This window comes from Equus asinus, chromosome 10 (assembly GCF_041296235.1).
Source record: "Equus asinus isolate D_3611 breed Donkey chromosome 10, EquAss-T2T_v2, whole genome shotgun sequence".
Classification (NCBI taxonomy): Eukaryota; Metazoa; Chordata; class Mammalia; order Perissodactyla; family Equidae; genus Equus; species Equus asinus.
The window spans coordinates 63,766,119-63,788,530 of record NC_091799.1 but is presented as its reverse complement, the minus strand read 5'-3'; the positions used below and the strand labels follow the sequence as shown (position 1 = coordinate 63,788,530).

The following is a 22,412-nucleotide window of genomic DNA, read 5'->3' as shown; positions in this document are numbered from 1 at the left end:
TCTTGGCCTGCTCACTATGTGTGTCCCCAAGTGTAAGGGTGGTGAGAATGAGCCTTTGCAGACAGCTAGTGAGCACAGCAGAAAGTTAGCCTGACTTTGCAGGATTAGGAGAAAATATACAAACCTGAGCATTCAGCACCACCCTAGGGAAAGCAAGTAAAAATCTGTCAGCACATGGCTGGGCTTTGCAGCATCAAGAGAAGGCATACAACATTAAGAATTCCCTCATAAGAGTGACCAAGAAGTGTGGAGAAAGCATATCCATAGAAAAGATCTGAGAAAGCTGCAGAATCCCTAACAGGATTGAAAGAAAGTATTTCTTTCCTGAAGCCAGTCAATAAAGACTGCAGGAGGTGACTGCTTCTTCAAATGGGAAGATGGCAATGCAAGACCTCAACAAACATGAAAAGTTAAGGAAATATGACCCCACCAAAGGAACACAATAATTTTCTAGTAATTGACCCCAAAGAAATGAAGATCTGCAACTTTCCTGATAAAAATTCAAAAACAGTTGTTTTAAGGAAGCTCACTGAACTACCAGAAAACACAAAAAGACAATTCAACAAAATCAGGAAAACAATACAGAAACAAAATGAGAAGTTTAACAGAGAGATATAAATCATTAAAAAAAGAAATGCTAGAGCTAAAGAACACAATGAATAAAATGAAAAACACAGTAGAGAGCATCAATAACAGACTGAATCAAGCAGAAAAAATCTGTGAAGTAGGAGACAGATCACTTGAAATTATCCAGTCAGAAGGGAAGAATAAAAAAGGATGAAAAAGAACAAAAAAACCCTATGTGAAGTATGGAATACCATTAAGAGAAATAATCTATGCATTTTGAGAGTCCCAGAAGGAGAAGAGAAGGAGAAAGAGGCACAAAGCTTATTTAAAGAAATAACGGCTGAGAACTTCTCAAATCCAGGGAGAAATTTGGACATCCAAGTTCATGGATCTCATAGTTCATCCAAAATTTCAATTCAACATGATGTTCTCCAAGACATATTATAATAAAACTAAAATCAAAGACAAACAGAATTTTAAAAGCAGCAAGAAAAAAAACCCTCACATACAAAGGAATGACCATGAGGCTATCAGCAAATTTTTCATCAGAAACTTTGCAAACCAGGAGAGAGTGAGATGATATATTCAAATTGCTGAAAGATAAAACAGTCAACCAAAAATACTTTACCCCACAAAGTTGTCTTTCAGAAATGAAGGAAAGATAAAGACTTAAACAAACAAAACCCGGGGGAGTTCATCACCACTAGGCCTGCCTTACAAAAAATGCTGAAAGGAATTCTTCAAGCTTAAATGAAAGGATGCTAATAAGTAACAGGAAAACATGAAAATATAAAACACAGTGGTAAAAGTAAGTATATAGTCAAATTCAGAAACTCTAATACTGTAATACAGTGCTGTGTTAATTACTTAACTCTAGTATAAAGGTTAAAAGACGTATTAAAAACAACTATAGTTAAAATAATTTGCTAATGGATACGCAAAATAAAATGAAGTAAATTGTGACATCAAAAACATTAAATGTGGGCAGGGGAAGCAAAAGAGTAGAGCTTTTGTATGCAATTGAAGTTAAGCTGTTACTAGGTTAAAATAGAGTGTTATGGATGTTTCATGTAAGCCTCACGGCAACCACAAAGAAAAACTTACAGTAGATACATAAAAGTAAAAGAGAAGGGAATCAAAGCAGACGACTACAGAAAATAAACAATTCAAAAAGGAAGACAGCAAAAGAGGAAGAAAGAAACAAGCAACTATAAAACAGCTAGAAAACAATTAATAATGGCAGTAGTAAGTCCTTACCTATCAATAATTACGTTAAATGTAAATGGATTAAATGCTGTAGTCAAAAAACATGGAGTATCTGAATAGATAAAACACAAGATCCAACTTTATGCTGTCTAGAAGAGACTCACTTCAGTTTCAAGGACACACATATTATCAAAGTGAAGGGATGGAAAGAGTTATTCCATGCAAATGGAAACCAAAAAAAGCAGGGACAGCAAAATTTAAATCAGACAAAATAGACTTTAAGTCAAAAGCTATAACAAGAGACAAAGAAGGTCATTATATAATGATAAAGGGGTCAATTCATCAAGAGGATATAACAACTGCAAATGTATATGTATCCAACATCGGAGCATCTAAATATACTAAGCATATACTAACAGAACTGAAAGGAGAAATAGACAACAATACAATAATAGTAATGGGCTTCAATATCTCACTTTTAACAATGGGTAGATCACTAGAAAGAAAATCAATAAGGAAACAGCAGACTGTAACAATGCTATGGATCAAATGGACCCCACAGATGTATTTAGAACATTCCATCCAATAGCAGCAGAATACACATTCTTATCAAAAGCACATGGAACATTCTCCAGAAAGATCATGTTAAGCTACAAAAAAGTCTTAGCAAATTTAAGAAGATTAAATGATACTGAGTGTCTTTTCAAACCAAAATGGTGTGACCTTAAAACTCAATAACAGGAGGGAAACTGGAAATATCACAAATACTTGGAAATTAAACAACACAAGCCTGAACAACAAATGACTCAAAGAAGAAATCAAAAGGAAAATCAAAAAATATCTTGAAACAAAAGAAAATAGAAACACAACATACAAAAATTTATGGGACGTAGGAAAAGCAGTTCTAACAGGAAAGTGTACAGCAATAAAGGCCTACATTAAGAAATAAGAAAAGTCTCAAACAACTTAACTTTACATCTCAAGGAATTAGAAAAAGAACGAACTAACCCAAAATTATCAGAGGAAAATAATAAAGATCAAAACAGAAATAAATGAAATAGAAACTAGGAAAACAATAGAAAATATCAACAAAACTAAGAGGTGGTTTCTTAGAAGAGAAACAAAATTGACACCTAGCTGGACTAAGACAAAGAGAGATATGGCTCAAATAAATAAAATCAGAAATGAAAGAGAAAACATTATACCTGATACCAAGATACAAAGGATCAGATGAGACTACCATAAACAATTACACACCAACAAATTGTATAACCTAAAAGAAATGTATAAATTCCCAGAAACATGCAACCTACTAAAATGGAATCATGAAGAAATAGAAAATCTGAACAAATAATTAGTAAGGAGATTGAATCAGTAATCAACAACCTTCTAATAAAAGGAAAGTCCAAGACCAGAAGGTTTTACAGATGAATCCTACCAAATATTTAAAGAAGAATTAAATCCAATCCTTATCAAACTCTCCTAAAAAATTGAAGAGGAGGAAACACTCCCAAACTCAATTTACTAGGCAAGCATTATCCTGATACCAAAGCCAAATAAGGATACTACAAGAAAAGAAAATTACAGGACATATTCCCAACAAATATAAATGCAAAATGTTTTAACAAATCAAATTCTATAGCACTATAAATACACCATAATCAAGTGGGATTTATTCCAGGGATGCAAGTATGGTTCAACATCTGCAAATCAAGTATGATACACATTAACAAAATGAGGGATAAAAATCATATGATCTTCTCAATAGACACAGAAAAAGAATTTGACAAAATTCAATAGTCTTTTAAATGAAACTCTTAACAAATTGGGTATGGGAGGAATGTACTTCATCAGAATAAAGGTTATACATGACAAGCTTACAGCTAACATCATACTCAATGGTGAAAGGTTGAAGTGTTTCCTCTAGGATCAGGAGTGAGACAAGGGTGCCCATTCTCATCACTTCTATTCAACATTGTACTGGAAGTCCTAGCCAGAGTAGGTAGGCAAGAAAAAGAAATACAAGGCATCCAAATTGGAAAGAAGTGAAACTATCTCTGTTTGCAGATAACATGATCTTACATACAGAAAATCCTAAAGACTTCACAAAAAAACTGTTAGAACTAATAAACAAATTCAGTAAAGTTACGGAATACAAACCACATACAGAAATCAGTTGTGTTTCTATACTCTAATAATGAACCATTGGAGTAGAAAATAAAGAAAACAAAAAACACATTCTCATTTACAATAAAATCAAAAACAATAATATACTTAGCAATAAATTTAACCAAAGAGGTGAAAGATTTGAATGTTGAAGACTATAAAACATTGATGAAAGAAACTAAAGAAGGCACAAATAAATGGATCAAAAGAATTATTATTGTTAAAATGTCCATGCTATCCATAGTCATCTATAGATTCAGTGAAATCTCTGTAGAATTCCAATGGTATTTTTCACAGAAATAGAAAAAAAAATCCTACCATTTATATGGAACTACAAAAGTCCCCAAATTGCCAAAGCAATTTTCAGAAAGAAGAACAAAGCTAGAGGCAACACACTTCCTGATTTCAAACGACATTACAAAGCTATACTAATCAAACAGTATGGTACTGGCATAAAAACAGACACATAGACCAATGGAACAAAGTTGAGAACCCAGAAATAAACCCATGCATAGTTGGTTAACTAATATTTGACAAGGGAGACAAGAGTACTCAACAGGGAAAGGATAGTCTCTTCACTAAATGGTGCTGGGAAAACCGGATATTCACATGCAAAAGACCACTGGACCACTGGACCACTGGACCCCTATCTCACCCCATACATGAAAATCAACTCAAAATGGATTAAAGACTTAAATGTAAGACCTGAAACCATAAACTCCTAGAAGAAACACAGGAAAAATTCTCTTTGACATTGGTCTTGGCAATTACTTTTTGGATTTGACAGCAAAAGCACAAGTAATAAAGGCAAAAATCAACAAGTGGGGCTTCATCAAACTAAAAAGCTTCTACACACCAAAGAAACAATCAACAAAATGAAAAAGCAACCTATAGAATGGGAGAAAATACTTGTAATCCATATATCTGATAAGGGATTACATCTAAATTATGTAAAGTACTCATACAACTTGATAGCAAAAAAAACCCAAATAATCCAATTAAAAAACGGGCAAAGGAATTGAATAGACATTTTTCCAAAGACATACAAATGGCCAACACATACATGAAAAGGTTCTCAACATCAGTAATTATCAGGGAAATGCAAATCTAAACCACAATGAGATAACACCTTACACCTGTTAAAATGTCTACTACCAAAAAGGAAGAGAAAACAAATGCTGGCAAAAATGTAGAGAAGAGGGAGCATTTGTGCACTGTTGGTGGGACTGTAAACTGGTGTGGCCACTATGGCAAAGAGTACAGAGGTTCCCCAAAAAATTTAAAATAGAACTAGCATATAATCCAAGAATCCCACTTCTGACTTTATATATAAAGGAAATGAAATCATCATCTCGAAAAGATATGTGTACTCCCATGTTCACTGCAGTATTATTCACAATAACCAAGGTTTGGAAACAACCTAGGTGTCCATCAATGGATAGATAAGGAAAATGTGATACACACACACACACACACAGGAATATTATTTAGCCTTAAAAAAGAAGTGAATCCTAGGCTGGCCTGGTGGCATGGTGGTTAAGTTCATGCACTCTGCTTCAGCAGCCCAGAGTTCACAGGTCCTTATCCCAGGCATGGACATACAGATAACTCTCAGGCCATGCTGTGGCAGCATCCCACATACAAAACAGAGGAAGATTAGCACAGGTGTTAGCTCAGGGCCAATCTTCCTCACCAAAAAAGGAAAAGGAAGTCCTGCCAATCGTGACAACACAGAGGGCATTACTCTAGGTGAAATAAGCTAGACAGACGGAGACAAATACTATGTCGTATCACTTATATGTGGAATCTTAAAAGAAAAAACAAACTCATAGAAACAGAGAGTAGAAAGGTAGCTGCCAGGTGCTGAGGGGTGGGAAAAATGGGGAGAGGTTGGTAAAAGCATACAGACTTTCCATTATAAGATGAACAAGGTCCAAGGATCTAATGTACAGCATGGTGACTCTAGTTGATAATACTGTATGTATAATAAATTTTGCTAGGAGAATAGATCTTCAGTTTTCTCACCAAAAAGATGATAAATATGTGAATATGTGAGATGGTGATGTGTTAATTAACTTGATTATAGAATCTTTTCACAATGTATACATACATCAAATCATCATGTTGTACACTTTAAATATATTACAGTTTTGTCAATTATACCTCAATAAAGCTGAAAAAGAAGAAAAAATAGATCACATATTAGAGGCAGATAAAAATATCGGAAAGCTATAACACATAGAAATTAAATAGACCATCTATCTACTCACAGAACGCACAAGTATGTGAATCATACACACAAACACAATGGAAATTAATATCCAAAGACAACATTAAAAATAACAACATAAAGGCAAGCTCGAAAATAAAGCATTCCTAAATGGCGCAGACTAAAGAAGAAATCAAAATTGCAATTACAAACTATTTTAACATTAAGAGCAATTAGAAAATCTACAGTAGTTGCCCCTTTATCTGCAGGGAGATACGTTCCAAGACCCCCAGCAGATGCCTGAAACCGCAGGCAGTACCAAGCCCCATATGTGCTATGTTTTTCCTACATACATACCTATGATAAAGTTTAATTTATAAATTAGGCACAGTAAGAGATTAACAATAATAACTAATATTAAAATAGGACAAGTATAACAAAATACTGCAATAAAAGTTACCATAGGTCTTAGCAACCTCAGCATATGATTTTTTTTCTTTATTAAGTTGAGAATTTTCACCTTTTCACTTAAAGGAAGCACTTTACGGCTTCTCTTTGGCATAGCCAAATTGCCAACATCACTACTCTTGCACTTGGGGACCATTATTAAGTAAAATAAAGGTGACTTGAACAAAAGCACTGCGGTACCGAGATAGTCGAGCTGATAACTGAGTTGGCTACTAAGTGACTAACGGCCAAGTAGCGTTTACAGCGTTTACAGAGAGAATGTACTGGGCAAAGAGATGATTCACGTCTGGCCAGGATGGAGTGGAACAGCACGAGATTTCACCACACTACTCAGAATGGCACATAATTTAAAACATACGAATTGTTTATTTCTGGAAACTTTTATTTATTATTTTCAGACCCTGGTTGACCATAGGTGACTGAAACCTCAGAAAGCGAAACTGTGGATAAAAGGGGACCATTGCAAATAAAAGCTGATAATGTATGGTAAAAGATGGCCTCAAAGGGGGAAAAATCATGGTATTTAGGGTTCTTTTTTTTTTTTTTTTAAAGATTTTATTTTTTCCTTTTTCTCCCCAAAGCCCCCCGGTACATAGTTATATATTCTTCGTTGTGGGTCCTTCTAGTTGTGGCATGTGGGACGCTGCCTCAGCGTGGTCTGATGAGCAGTGCCATGTCCGCGCCCAGGATTCGAACCAACGAAACACTGGGCCGCCTGCAGCGGAGCGCGCGAACTTAACCACTCGGCCACGGGGCCAGCCCTAGGGTTCTTATTATTTCTAAAAAATTAATGAAAATAAAAGAATAAGATATCCAACTCAATAAGAGCAATTTAATAAAGGTCAACAAAATAACCCTAAGAAAAGTAGCAGTAATGAATCAATGAAAATAAAAACAGAACCAGATAGTCACTTAATAAGCTAGAAAAAGGTCAATAAAATATCCCTAAGGAAAACAGAAGAAAGGAATCAATAAAAGTAAAAGCAGAAAAAAGGGCCATGCTAAACAAGAAGGAGAAAATACAAATTTCATTAAAATTACAAAGTAGATAAGCCCAAATAAGATTAAAAATACCATAAAAAATAATATATACAACCCTATTTTGATTAACATGATAATCCTGATGCAGTGACAATACCATAAGAATATGTAAATTAACAAAATGATCCAGAAAGAAATAGTAACCAGAAAATAATAGAACACATAGAGCGGAAAAAGCTCTCAGAAAATCTATCTTTTTTAAAAAAAGAACAAGGCACAGATGGTTTTAGAAGCAAATTATTTCAAAATTATACTACACCATGACATAGATTAAATGGAAGCCTACCATACTCATTTTCCATAGATATTAGAAACCTGATACCGAACCTGACAATGACTATTTTTTAAAAGATATGCTTCCTCGCTTTTATTAAAATGAAAACATAACTAAGTAAAATATTTACATAAAATCCAAGACTATATTAAAAGAAAAAATGTTACAACCAAATAAGAGTTCCAAATACTTGAAACAATGAGACAGAGGCAGAATTATTATTTTCCATAGTAATTCTTTTTCTTAAAATATCAAAGGAAAAAGATATAGTGAAAATTAAGCCATTCTAGATAATAAAGTGTATTAGAAACCTACAGCAATGAAAACATTATGATACTAGCTCCAGAGAAGAAAGATAAACAATGAAAAGAGAAAGATTAGCTGCCAAAGATAAATATGCTAAATATGTACAGCATAAAATTTTATTATTAGAAAAATGTGACATTTCAAATCACTGAAAAAGGCATAGGTTAATCACAACAAGTTATTCTGAAAATTGGCATGTACATGTCCAGCCAGTATTCAGGTCACAAGGGGAGAGATGGAGTTCCAGAGGTCAGCCTCCAACTTCAGCCAGACAAACCATTTGAAAATTAAATAACGCATCATGGTGCCAATGGGACTACAGATGTCCATCAACTCTGTCTGCATCTGCACCCCTGTCAGCCCTTTTCTTTCCTCCCCATCCTTCATTTGCCGCTGCCCTGCATCCCACTAGATTAGATAAGAGAGAATAATTATAATGTCCCCCCAAATTAAGCCCCCAAAATTAACCAAAATAATTTGGCAAGAAGAGTGAAAAATCCATAAAAATTTCCTTTTCTTCACATGCCATTACTTATTTTCATGACGTTAGAAAAAATAGAGATGTTTCTATTCTATTTATGTAGAAGAGCAGGAATATGTAAAAATGCCATCAAGCACAAGAGAATACAAATTCTGTCTCAACATATGAGAAATACTTTTATATCTGAAAGCCTGGTAATTTTGAAATTCTATCATGTTTGACTTTCCAACTAACCTTCTCTTTTTCAATATGTTCTATAACATAACCTTTTGTGAGATTGAACTTAAAATAATTTTGTTTTGAGAAATTTCCGGCATTCCTTGTTGAATTCTGCAGTACCAAATATCCACGACTGGAAGTTTCTAAACTATTCTATCCCACACCCTTCTGGAACTGTTTTTAACCTTGCTGTAAACATTTAAGGACGGTCCAATTTAAAAAAAATAATAAAAAATCTTTAGTAATTGGTCACAAAACTAATGCCATTATAAGATTTTCAGCCCATCAGATAAAAAGAAAAGCCAGAAACCCCACAAAGGCTTGTGTTTCTAAATGATGCCACAGAGGCCAAAATGTTTTCAAAGTGCAGTTTAAGATGTTCACCAGTGAATGCTACCCCCTAACTCAGCATGGTTCATGATTATGGTATTATGGAAAAGGCCAAAGAAGAAAATTGCATCTGTAGTTTTCACAACCATTTTTCCTCCAGGTGCCAAAGATAATTCAGATAGCAAGACAAATGCCCTGCGACAGAGCTGAGGTATTCAAAATGGAAAATCCCCCTTGGATCGCAATCTTTTTTTCTGGAAAACAAACCTACCTCATCACTGCCACCATTTGCCCCCAATATTTTACTGTGCTCCTGCTCAGTGATGTAGCTATGGCTGAACTCTTCTCTGGAAAAAATACCTTGGCAGATGACATCCAAGTAGAATCGTTATTTATGTTGTCTCCGTGTTTTTGCCTTTATATGTATTGTAAACATATTGAGCTCTGAAAGGACATGGCTTTCTGCCTAGATCCTCACCGTTTTGTTTACTCTGAAGTGCTTGATGAGAATCTGTTAATATCACTTAAATATTGTTATGGGTAAATCTGTCAAAAAAGTCACTAATACTCAAATCAGTAAATATTGTTTATGTCCTCAGCATCTTCCCCTTGAGAGACAACCTGGGGACAAGAAGAAACAGGAATGGCTATAGGAAACTAAATTTCAATTATAATGACAATGGATTCTGTTTCCCACAACATTAAGTTCAACAGCCAAGAGCGGCCACACTTATAGAAAAATAGAAGTGTGGTAGTCACTGTTCACAATGAGTCTAGCCATAAACAATCAAACAAACAAAAACTATGGAAACCAGTGGACCCTGAAACCTAGACAACAAAACTCAACTTAGAAAAAAAGTTTGAAATAGTTAGGTAAGCACATTGGTAAATTAGATAGCAAGACCCATAGGCTTTCCTGCCTCTTCTAAGAATTTAGAAATAGATAAATTGTTTTCAATCAATTCTCTTCTCTAATAAGAATGTCCATGTGCTTGGGGTTATAATATTTCTTTGCAGAGAACACTGAAAGGACAGCTGTTGCAAAAGAAAATAAAAAAGAAAGAAAAGATTCATTCTTTCTCTCTTCACTAAATGAAAACATCAGTGACTCTGAGGCCACTGGGATATGTTGAAATGGCAAGACATTGGTGCCATGTCTAATGCAGGTGAAAGTGTGAGGTGCCAATTTTTAGTTCCACATAGCAATGCTAACTTGCTTATGTATCATATAACCATGTTGATTACTGGCTAGATTATTGAATATAACACTTTAGACACTATGTAAGACAGGTAGACCGGTTAATATCACAATAAAAAGATCTTAATATGGAAATTCTTGGTGGTTTTTCTTCATTTAAATCCATAATCTAAAGTAAAAGTAATACCATTTGAGGGTACTTCTCCTTGAGTTCACCTTGGGGTTTTATGGAAATGAATTGGTTGATTTGTGAGTGTGTGTGCCTTTTTTGTTCTTTAAGCAGTGGATAAGAATAGTACATAATCACTAATGCTTGATACAGTTGCCATATTGAAGTGGCATCATGCAGACCCTTTTCATTCTTCAAATTCTTTTCTTTGTGGATTTCCATTATCTGCCATCAAATGTGAGGTCTTCCCAATATTGGCCCTCTCTTTGATCTTACAGTTATGAAATCCAAGAAAACAGTAATCCTACTTTACCGACACTTTTTGGATCACATCTAGAGAATTATGTTTTACTATGAATACCTCATTTTAAGAGGAACAATAAAAATGATGGCTAGCGTAGTAGAAGGTTTGGGAACAATGACATATAAATAATATCTGGTGGAAATGAAGGTGGCTCACCTGGGGGGGGGGGGGGCGAGGCTTAAAGGAGTCTGAAGAGTCATGAATGAGGGAAAGGGATTGAAACGTCTTCTGTGAAACTCCAGTGGGCATGAAGCAGAGACCGGCTAGATATTCAACAAACCCAGGTTTTCTTCCCAAGTACATTGCTAAACTATATTTCCCAGCCTGTCTTTCAGTTTAATGCAGTGAGATTGAATTCCGGCCAGTGGGATAGGGCAGAGGGGATGCATGCCTCTTCCTGGCCTGGCCCCTAAAATCTCTCAAGTGATTCTCCACATTCTCCTGAGAAGTACCTTAGAAGCAGTTAGTAGATCTCAGCCTTGTTCTTGCTATATCTCTAATATTCTTATTTCTTTATGAGATCTTTCTGTTGCCTCTTCCTTCTTTTACTCTGAGCCTTTGCTCACCTCCTTAAACACCTGCATTTGTACGGCTACTTATGAGTTTTTTTCTAGCTTCGTATGGGTACATTCATTCCCTCCCTAAACAAACAAGAAATCCTTCAAGAGGGGAAACAATCCTTCTGTGTACTCTCCTGTGCCCTCACCAGCATACCTGGTAACGTGCTCTACATACAAGAAACTTGAAATTTCACCCTTAGGCACTTGCTATTAGCCAGTTGAGGCCACTCATTAAAATAAGCATTTCTAGTGATTAGAGACACAATTCTAAATCTTCAAGTGTCTGTTCCTTGTCTTCCTCTGCCAAAAAAAACATTTAGAAAATGAGGCTCCATTTGCTGAACTAGTTTCAGATTCACAGAAACATCTGCTCATCTTCTTGAGTGGATAGAACATTGCAGAGACTAACACAAGGGCATCAGCAGCAAAAATGGAAATCCAGCAAGCTTAGTGCACCTTTCCGTGCAAACCCTGATATCCTTTCAAAATAACCTCTAATGTTTAACTCAGCCCAGGCCTCAATGTTTAAACAAGATAAATTGGTCAATTTTCTTCATGTGAAAAAGGAACTTTTTTTCCCCTCAGCCAGTTCACTTAATAAGTATATAAACATTCAGAGGTGTTTAAAAATTTACATGTGTTCAAATGAATACTTTCCTTCCAGACTCCCCAAACAGTCTGGAAAACAATGACTTTTAAAAAAATCCTTCCCACCTGTCTCAAATACTTTCCTCTCATTTGTGTGGATGTTATTAACTTGGATTTTTCATAAAACGTAGATACACCATGGATTGTTTGTTTAACAGCATAAGAAAACGAATGTTCCCAAGCTCCTGGAGAACAGGTCCTCAACACTGACCCGGAATTCCAGTACTTTTCTAAAGCCAACTCACACCGACTCTTCACAGCAACTACCATATTTCAAACTTTCTCTGCTCTCCACACACCTCCACCTCTCCCTCCTGCTCTCTCACAGACAAAGATACCGTCTCTTTACAGGAAAATAGCATTCCTAGGAAGAGAACCCCCTCCTCCTCTTCATATCAAGCGTGCCAACAAGGGCATCTCTGCAAATCCTCCCCTGCCTACTCCCCTTCTCATGAGTCAACACTATCCATTATCCTTTTTCTCTTTCAAATTGCTGCCAGCTCCCTATCAATTAAATCTTTACCATTGGCTTTTAAACATACTCATGTCTCTGCTGTCTTATTAAAAAGAACCTTCCCCAAATCCTACTTGTTCTATTTGCTATTCTCTTCTCATAAGATTTGTCTATTCCGACTGTGTCCAATTGCACAGCCCTCACTCACTCTTCACCCTGCTCTAACCCATCTTCTTCCTCATCCCTCCACAAAAACAGCTCTTGCTAAGGTCACCAATGGCCTCCATGTCAATAACTCTAAAGGACTTATGCAAACCCACGGTATTTGAGCAGCGTGTGATATTGCTGGTCATTCTTTGTTTATCAAAGTGCACCTTCTCTTTGTTTTCATGATTCCAGTGGTTTTCCTCCTGTCTTTTCTGACTTTCTTCTATCTCCTTTGTAGGTTGGTCTTCCTTCACACAGCCATGAAATGAAGTTCCTAAAGGCATGGTTCTAGGCTCTCTGTTCCTACCACTCCTTAGTATCTCTCTAGGCAATGGCGCTCATGGCCATGATGTCCTTTACCACCTGCGTCCTATGATACACAAAGGTATATCTCCAGTCCAGATCTCTCCTCTTGGCTCCAGATAAACAGATTTAAATATCAACTTGATATTTCTACTTATCTCTCTCAAAGTCACCCCAAACCTGACATGTTCCAAATTGAACTTGAAATCTACCCCCAAATCTGATCTGCGTCCAGTGTTCCTATCCCACTGAGCGGTGCCACCACCTAGCCAATGGCAGAAACTTACTTTTCTTCTCCTGACCCCATATTCAATCTGTTACTGATTTCTGTCCATTTTGCCTCCTAACTACTTCTGAAACCTATCCACTTCTCCCCATCTTCACACCACTACTTCAGTCCAAGCTCTGTCATATCATGTTTACATCGAGCTAAAAAGAGCTGTATAAATCATAAATCTGTCACTCATATATCTTCAATAATTTTACTTTGCCATTAGGATTAAAGATCTTTACTATGACCCAAAGCCCTTTTTATTACAAAAATATATATACCTCTAAATCACGATTTTTTAGTATCAAAGACATTTGAGTTTCAGATGAGGCCAACTTGGGTTTGCAGTCTGGTTCTGTCACTCACTACCTGCTGCCATGGGCACCTGAGCTTGTTACTTGATCTGGAAAATGGATGTAAGAGGCATCCACTAAAGGTGCTGGGGATTCAATAAGATAATGTGCATAAAGGACACGGCACCTGATGACCACTCAGAAGAATGTTATTTCATGTTCTCTCTTTTCCCCTGCTCTCCTGTTCCCTATCCTTACAGTATAAGTTTCTTGTTAAAGAATAATTAGGGTAGAGTGTCACGAAACACATCTCACTTAGCTCACCTGACATATCAAACATGTCAATAGTTAACGGAAGTTATTTTACCTCACACCTTCCCCAAAAATGCTTTATAGCAAAGTAACAATGAGACTTTGACTTGCACACCAAACAAAGAGCCCTGCTCTTTAAAGAGACACTCTAATGCCAGGCTACCTCTCAATACCAGCAGCTGTAACAGAAAAGTTTAAAATGTCTCCAAAGAGCTGGCAACTAGAGGCATCGGCAAAGACAACGTCGAACTTGAGGTCAACTGGAAGGTTAAAATAATGTACACAAAAACAAAGGAAAACTAAGTATGTTCAACCACAGCACTCAGGAAAACAGTCCCTAAAGAGACCTTGTTCAGACAAGAAAACCCAGAGATGATGACTCATCAGCTGGAAGATCCCACGCATAACGGCATGGAGGGAAAAAGAAAAAATATGGTGAGGCTCCCCAGGATATAACCATTGTAGCATTACAAAAAGCATGGCATCGGGGCGAATCATAGAACTAGGGAGTGAATATTACATTCTAAGCCGTAAAAAGAAGCACACAAAAAGTCCCAATCATTTTATTCTTGCTGAGATTCATTATATCACCTCTACTGTTCCCTAAGCTCATCCCTGGACCACCCAAGCCAAATGGAAACTGAACAATGGGAAACTGCTTAGACCTTAATGACTAGTCAGGTAGGTTCTTTGGGGCCAGAGGAAAAGTAATTATGGGGGGAAAAAACCTCCGCCCTCCTTCCATTTATTTAGCTGCAGTTTAGTAATACTGCTTCTAAAGATCCAAGATTCCTACCTGATCTGTGGGTATCTCTGCAGGTCAAAGAATACGAACTAACGACTCCCTGAAATTTGACATGAACAAAGAATACCTGAACTTTTAATAGATGACTATTTCAGTGATTAATGTTGTCCTTAATGGGCGGCAGGAAACAGTGGCTTTCTTCTGGTAACGATCTGCAAGATTTAAGACACGAATTGGTAATTATGAAAAGGAGAATTGACCTAAGAGAAATTGTATACAGCACTGCCTGATTCTCTTTTTCTTGAATTAATTTCTTTTTTATTTTGAGGTAATTGTAGTTTCACATACAATTATAAGAAATAATACAGACAGATCCTGTTGACCTTTACCCAGTTTTTCCCAATGGTAACAATATCGTAACCAGGATGTTGACATTGATGGTCAAGATGCAAAACAGTTCATCCCCACGGTGATCTCCCATGTTGCTCTTTTATAGCCACACCCAGGTCTTTCCTGCCCTTCCCCCTCCTTAACCCCTGCCAACTACTAATCCACACTGATCTGTTTTTCATTTCATAATTTTGTCATTTCAACAACGCTGTACAAATTGAATCATATAATATATAACTCTTTGGGATTATACTTTTTTACTTAGCTTAATTCTCTGGAAATTTATCTGGGTTGCAGCGTGTGTCAATAGTTCATTCCTTTTTTATTGCTGAATCATATTCCATGTTATGGATGTACCACAGTTTGTTTAACCATTCACTCATTGAAGGATATCTGGATTGTTTCCAGTTGTTACACAATTATGAATAACGCTGCTATAAATATCCACATACAGGTTTTTGTGTGAACATAGACGTCTTCACTTCTATAGGATAAATGCCCAGGAGTGCATTTGCTGGGTGGTTTGGCAGTTACATGTTTAGCCTTTTAAGAAACTATCCAGTTTTTTCCAGAGTGGCTATGCCGTTTTACATTTCCACTAGCCACATATGAGTGATCCAGTCTCTCCATCCTTGCCAGTATTTGGTGTTGACATTATTTTTTATTTAACCATTCTAATAAGTGCCTCTGCCTCTACTTTAAAGATAAAAGTGAAGATAAGAGTAGAGACTTGCCTAAAATCAGAGATAAGACTGGAAACTTTAATTTAGCCACTTAAGTTTTTCCTAAAATTTGATCAGCTACATTCAGAAAATTGCACTCCTACACCACCAGAAAACTTAAAGAATTAAATAAGGAGGAATAGCCAATCACGTGACCCCATTGCATCCTGAAATATTCCATCTTGTACATGTTTTTTACGACTTTTGAATATTTCATTACCATCCCATTTAGCACTAATATGTATGACTGTCATTCTCTTAAGCAAGAAGACTGCCCATAGACAGCTGTTTGCTCATTGATGCAGACTCAATTGATCAAATAACTCATAGGTATTTCTTAGCCATTAACAGCTATTAGATTATTCTGCCATCAACTACACTGCACTTCTGCTTCTATCTTTACAACTACAGGCTTAGGTCATTTTTAAAGTTGTTCAAGCTTAGATTGTATTAACATCAAACCAAATCATATGGGCCAAACAACTGTATCTTAGAGAGATCTTTTCTAGAAGCTTCCTATCTCCCTGGAAAGTCTGAGAGTTAGCATGTCTTCTTTGCCCCATGCTTAGACAATCGACACAAGGAAAAGTGTTTGAAAGAATCTGCTAAAGCTGAACATACGCATACCTATGTCCCAACTATTTTAGTCCCTGGTATAGGCCCAACAGAATTGTACACATGTGAGCCAAAAACCTACAACAAATACATATATAGCAGCATTATTTGTAACAGCTCCAAACTGAAAATAACCCAGATGTCCATCAACAGTAGAATGAATACATAAACTGTGGTAATATAAAATATATAGTGAAATACTACACAGAAATGAAAAAGAACAAACTACTGTAACATGCAACAATATAGACGAATATTACAATGTTGACTGAATTCACTCAGTCAAAAAAGAATGCATAATGAATTATTGCATTTGCAAAAATTCAAAAATTGGATAGATAATATTACCATTTTAGGAATAGTAGATAGAAGGAGGTATAAGGAAGATCTCTGGGGTGCTCATAATGTTCAATTTCTTGATCTGGATGGAAATTACAGTCATGTGTTCACCATATGAAAATTCACCACGCCGAAAAAAAATTTCCATATTTTTCTATATTTCCGTTAAACATAATAGCTTATATAAATAGAATTTTTTTTAAAAAAGGATGAATAAATGTTCGTGATATCATCATCATAATGGTCTTTTTTTCTGAACTCAAGCAATGGTCACCACCATCTTGCACAAAAGCTCAACCTTGCTTAGTGGGTATTAGGATTCAGAGCTCTGGTTTTAGGAAACAATTCACCTGGCAGGATATTTAGTCCTCGTCACTGAGAGACATGGGCAATTTGACCCTCTTCTGCACAGTGACTGAGTAAATGGACGCAGGAGGTGACACAACAGGGGTACAGTTGTCTGCACCCAGATAAAGTAGATAGAAACTTTCTGAGTTTTGCTGAGGTATTAGTCACTTTCTGAGAAGAGTCAGTTCTGCAGACTCTCCGAGGGAGAAAGGGACGTGGTCCTAGCAATGGCCTATCACTCTAAGAGGGTACACAGGGACCACACTCCAGGTGAGCCTCCAAGTAGGCAGATGCAATTCTGCTGTAGAGGAGACTATAAGGTTTCTGTGAAAGAAATCCTTGGTCTGATACCTAATGCTAGAGCTTCTTTGAAAAAGTATTTAGTGACTCAATTATAATGGCAGTTCATTCAGTCATTGTAAAAATACTTCTTAAGTCCCTTCTGTGTGCAAGGTACTGTGCTAGATGTGTCGATACAATGGTGAACAAGAAAGACACAACACCCGCCCTCAAACAGGGCTATCATCTAGCAAGGAAGACCAATAAATCAACCAAAACAATTAAGTGTGCAGATGGGAACACATGGGGAAAATACCAAAACTAGTCTATAGCAGAAGTTAGAAAAGGGTTCCAGGGCTTTCTTCCAACAGCAGGGAATGGTCTTGGCATCTCAGATAAGTGGGAAGGAGCACAAGGAAAGACAAAGCCAAGGGACAGCACAGCTGAATGTTGCAGAAGGAGCTGGTAACACAGGTGGAACAATCACAGCACAGGAAAGCCAAGAATGGGGCCATGCCAGCAGAGGTCCCCAGTCAACCTGTGGGAGGCCGGCATTCTGACAACTCCCCATGAATCACCTTAACACTCAGAGTTCATCTCCTTTCAAGGAAAAAAGAAAAGAACAGCAACATACCTGGTGTCTGTTAATATTTTTCTCTGAATAAAAGTACTTCCTGGGACATTTGAGTCCACACCGGCTAAAAAATTTGCAGCAATTTACAGGCCTGACTAGTGCAGAGGGGATCCCAGTAAGCAACACAGCCAGTGTCTGGCGAGATCAACACACTTAATAGTGTAGATGGATCAGGAGTGACATGTCCCCTTCGCCACATTTTACATGGAATTTCTCATTTACACCATAATTATATTCTATATCGCATCAAAGGTAAGGGTAAAAAAATAGTTTGTTCAATAGTCTTAGTTACTCAACAAATCTTTATTGCATGTCATTGTGTGCCAAGGTTCCAGGGAGAACCTAGAAGGTGTTAAAAGCAAAGATACTGATAACAGGCGACCTAACAAAGTGAAAACAAACATGCTCTTTGGAACTCAATTACCTGAGGTTTAAGTTTCAACTTCTCACTAATTCAGTGACCTTGTGTTAGTTACTTAACTCCCCTCGGCCTCACTCCCATGGTGTGGTGATAAAACACTAGTCTGAAGTATTCTGCAGGTCTGAATGAGATCATGAGTGCAAAGCACCTAGAAAAGGTTCTACACCAGAATCTAGTGGTTCAGAAAGAGCTGACCCCCCCAGGTTCGAGCTCACCCCCATTCTCTTTGCACCAGCTCACTCCCTCACTGGGATTTGCACATATCTGAACACAGTATGGACGCCCCAGCTTGGCAGCCATCCACATTCCCTGTTCCTGCACACAGCTTCCCCTGGGCTGCTCCCTGTGTGGAATGCAACCTGTCCTCCAAAGGACAGACCCATGTCTTGGCTTAGGACCATTTGGGCAGGAAATTCCAAGGCCCAGATGCCCTGACCATAATTTATAAAAGGGAAAGGTGTGATTCCTTGGCCCCACAGAATCTTTACCCAATGGGCAATGGCATGGCCAGAGGGGGGCCAAATTGGGGTTCTCTAATGTGCTAGGTCAGGCAGAGGAACTTCTTGCCGAAGTCTAAGAGCAGTGCAATTTGGAAGTAAATGCTACAGGAGTATAAGATTTTTTAAGGAACAGTCTTTCAACCAGACTATTTTACTCGCTGTGTTTCTACAACAGTCTGCCTCCCTAAGCTACCCCACTCCTATAGCTATTTTATAGGAGTGCTACTCATGTTCCTTCCTTTTCATGTTTGAAACTCACTCTGAATCTCTCACAAGTTCAAGGTCTTGAGGTACTTGCTCATTGCTCTGTATATCCCACAACGTTCTTTGGATAAAATAAATAAAATCTAACCTAAACTGCATTCACTATGGTTGCTGTTAGTCAGTAGGTGGATTTAAACAAATATTTTAACTACTGTTAATCATACTTTGTATAATGACAATTTTAGAGGTGGGAAAAGTTTTAGAAATCTAAGACTAAGTCCAAGAAATGATACCCACAAAATTACAAGAAAAAAATCAACATCATCCAAAGGCTGTAGATTATTAGTTATCTTTATGGCCACATCACTGTCTAAAATATATTTATTCAAATTAACAACAACAACAAATTTTTAAACAGCCAATTCAGTGGTCATATATAGATACAGCCCTGACTCACTTACACACAAGAATCCTCACTCTGTCAAGGAGACATATGATTCATTAAACAGTCAGAAGGAGAAGAGTAAAAATCCTCACACAAAAGTCAAGGGGTAGGATACTCCGAGCTCAGAAATTATAACCCAGGCTCTGCATCAGGGTAACCTGTTGTCCGGGTAATTCTGACACAGAACGACATTCTAGGGGCGTATGCAAAGCTTGGGGCAACCCGCCCAAGCCAAGGTTCTAGGGCTGGGGCAGTAAGTTCAGTGGGCTGGATGGTCAAAACAAAAGACAGAAAGCCATGACTTCTTCTTGGTTGCATTATTACACTGATCTCTCAATAAGGATCCTCTCATCTCTTCTCCCATTTCCACGTATGACTCGCTCTCCTCGCTGATTCACTGCAGGGCTCATCTTTAAAATACAGATGCTAACCTGCTGAAATATCCCCAAGGCTGAAAGCTTAAAATATATGAAAGATGAATAAGTGCACCTGGGGCTCCAAGGACTAATGCCATAAAACTGTCATCATTTCCCTCCAAATGTTATTTCACCCACTCACTTGATGTACATCTGCGGCCCATTCACACTGCAGATGGCTGTGGACAGAAAATGCCTCGGTTCAAAACTAGCACGGTGGGTCTGGAGAGGCTTCTGGCGCAGTGTTGGCTCCTTCCTGGTTTTAGCTCCAAACCTTGTCACCCTAACATAAGGACACTGAACAAGCCTACGTGGAGGCTCAGAAGGATCCAAAAATGGCTTGCAACTCTGTGGCTGACTTACTAATGTGTGGCTTGAGTAAAGTATTATTTAAAAATCTAAAATGCCAGAAGCATCTACTTTCTCTCTGCTACCTTTAAACATGGCAATGTTTTCAACCAAACAAACAAAGGAAAGTCTATTCTAGATGAAAAGGACTTGACGGCAAGAGTCCATCAGTCTCTCTGGGAGCCCTTCTAAGTTAAAACTCTTGCCAAGAATTCCTAATATTCTTAGCATAATGAACACTGCCCTTCCATCTGTTTGCTTCTCTCCTTAGCACTTAGAAGACGATGGTGCTCAGCCCCCCAACCACTCTGCCCTCATTAACAATTAAAAATACTGAACGACTAATTATTACCGTTCCTGCTTTCCTTTACTTTCCTTGTCTGAATAATGTTATTTTGGTAATTCACTCAATGGGAACTTACAGAATAAATTTCTGAAACAAATGAATGAAAAGAACAGAAAGAATACGGTCTCTATCTTTAAGAAGCTTAGAATATAGTTATGAGAGGAGAAAACATAAAAAATATGAATAACAATATAGAACAGACTGTAATTAAGTTCCGAACGAGTGGTTGAAACAAGTGCCATAAGCACTACTGTTCGAGAAATGACTGTAGATTGGCAGGGGGAGAGCAGCGCTGGGAATGGGAGGGGCTCCGTAGAGGAGCTGTAGGTATTTGAGATAGGTAAGGGGATAGGGTCTGTCAGAGCTGGGCTTCCTGACTGTTTTTGTGTGCTGGGTCTTTTAAAAGCAAGCTTGAATTCTAAGACCTTCTCACAACATTTTAAAATATGTAAAATAAAATACATTGGATCACAGAAGAAATCAATTGTAGCCATTTCTGCCATAATGCTTCTTTTGAAAATGTAAATTTGTTCCACTGCAACTCATATATTAGGGAAAAATTTGGGCATAACACAGATTTCATGTTTGCTTATACACCATTCCACCCACACGAAACCCTAGGTGTTTCAAAATCAGCACCCATTGAACCCAGCCGCATAGGAATTCACAAAATGCACAGGCATGCGCGCCTCTAACTTCTACCAGCTTCCTCAGTTCACCGTGTGTGTTGTCAGTTGCTTCCATTCACATCTGATTTTACAACTTTCCATCTAAGTTCAAATAACCCCACTTCACAATAACTCACAAGCCTCATGCATTTCCACAAGCACACTTCAGTTCTTTTTCAGAATGATGTACCATATTTATTCCAGCAGGTGTGAATTTATGTATTTTTTTAACCATTTAACATACAAGTGTGTGTAACTGTGCCACCGTTTTTATTAGGTTCCTATCTTTTTTTGATGTGTAATTGGCAAAATTTTTTAGTGTTATACCCCAAACTCCATGTTGCCCATGAACTCTGTGAGTTTTATTGTACAATTTTGCAAGGCAGGGTGATTTTTAGGAACATGTATATTGCAATATAGCAGAACTGACTGTATATAAAATATTTTTAAAACAAATTTGTGACCTAGTAATATATATGCTTCTATATTAATGCATTAGATAACAAGATCTAGTAGCTGGTCAAATAAACTACCATAATTTCAACATAATGACAAGCATAAACGATACACAGAGATATCTGTAACTGTAATGTGATATGAGAATACTGTGATTCCAATTAATGACATAGCCACACACAGGTACTGCTAATACTCCTGTGGTTTATTGCCTATATTGATAATTGAAGAAAATGCTAAGTTCCAGTTAGACACTAGCAACAATAATGATATAACTTTCCCCATCCAGTTTCATTGATGACTTTAATTTTATCTTCACCCTCCAGGTAAAGAACCCTGGGATAGACAGAGTAGAGGATGAAGAGCATTTCCATCAAAAAAAAAAAAAAAAAAACACTGAAGTAGGCAAGAGCAGGATTTGATGGGAATTGTCTAGCTGGAACCAATAACCTATGATGGAGAAGAGAAGAGAGAAGGTAAGGAGAGAGGAGAGAAAAGAGAGAAGAACTTATGGAAATATAGAATGGGCCAATATCAAATCTAGATAAGA

The 22,412-nt window shown here is 37.2% G+C and overlaps 1 protein-coding gene across 5 annotated transcripts in view; it reads right to left on the bottom strand.

Annotated features, from left to right (window-relative positions):
- The window catches only part of PDE4D (phosphodiesterase 4D), a 1,407,338-nt gene that overhangs the window by 1,161,323 nt on the left and 223,603 nt on the right, over window positions 1-22,412 (bottom strand). For all 5 annotated transcript variants that reach the window (XR_011506465.1, XM_070519632.1, XM_070519633.1 and 2 more), the window contains exon 2: window positions 14,859-14,943. The gene's annotated coding sequence lies outside the window, so the exon portion shown is untranslated. The remainder of the gene's footprint in view (window positions 1-14,858; window positions 14,944-22,412) is intronic.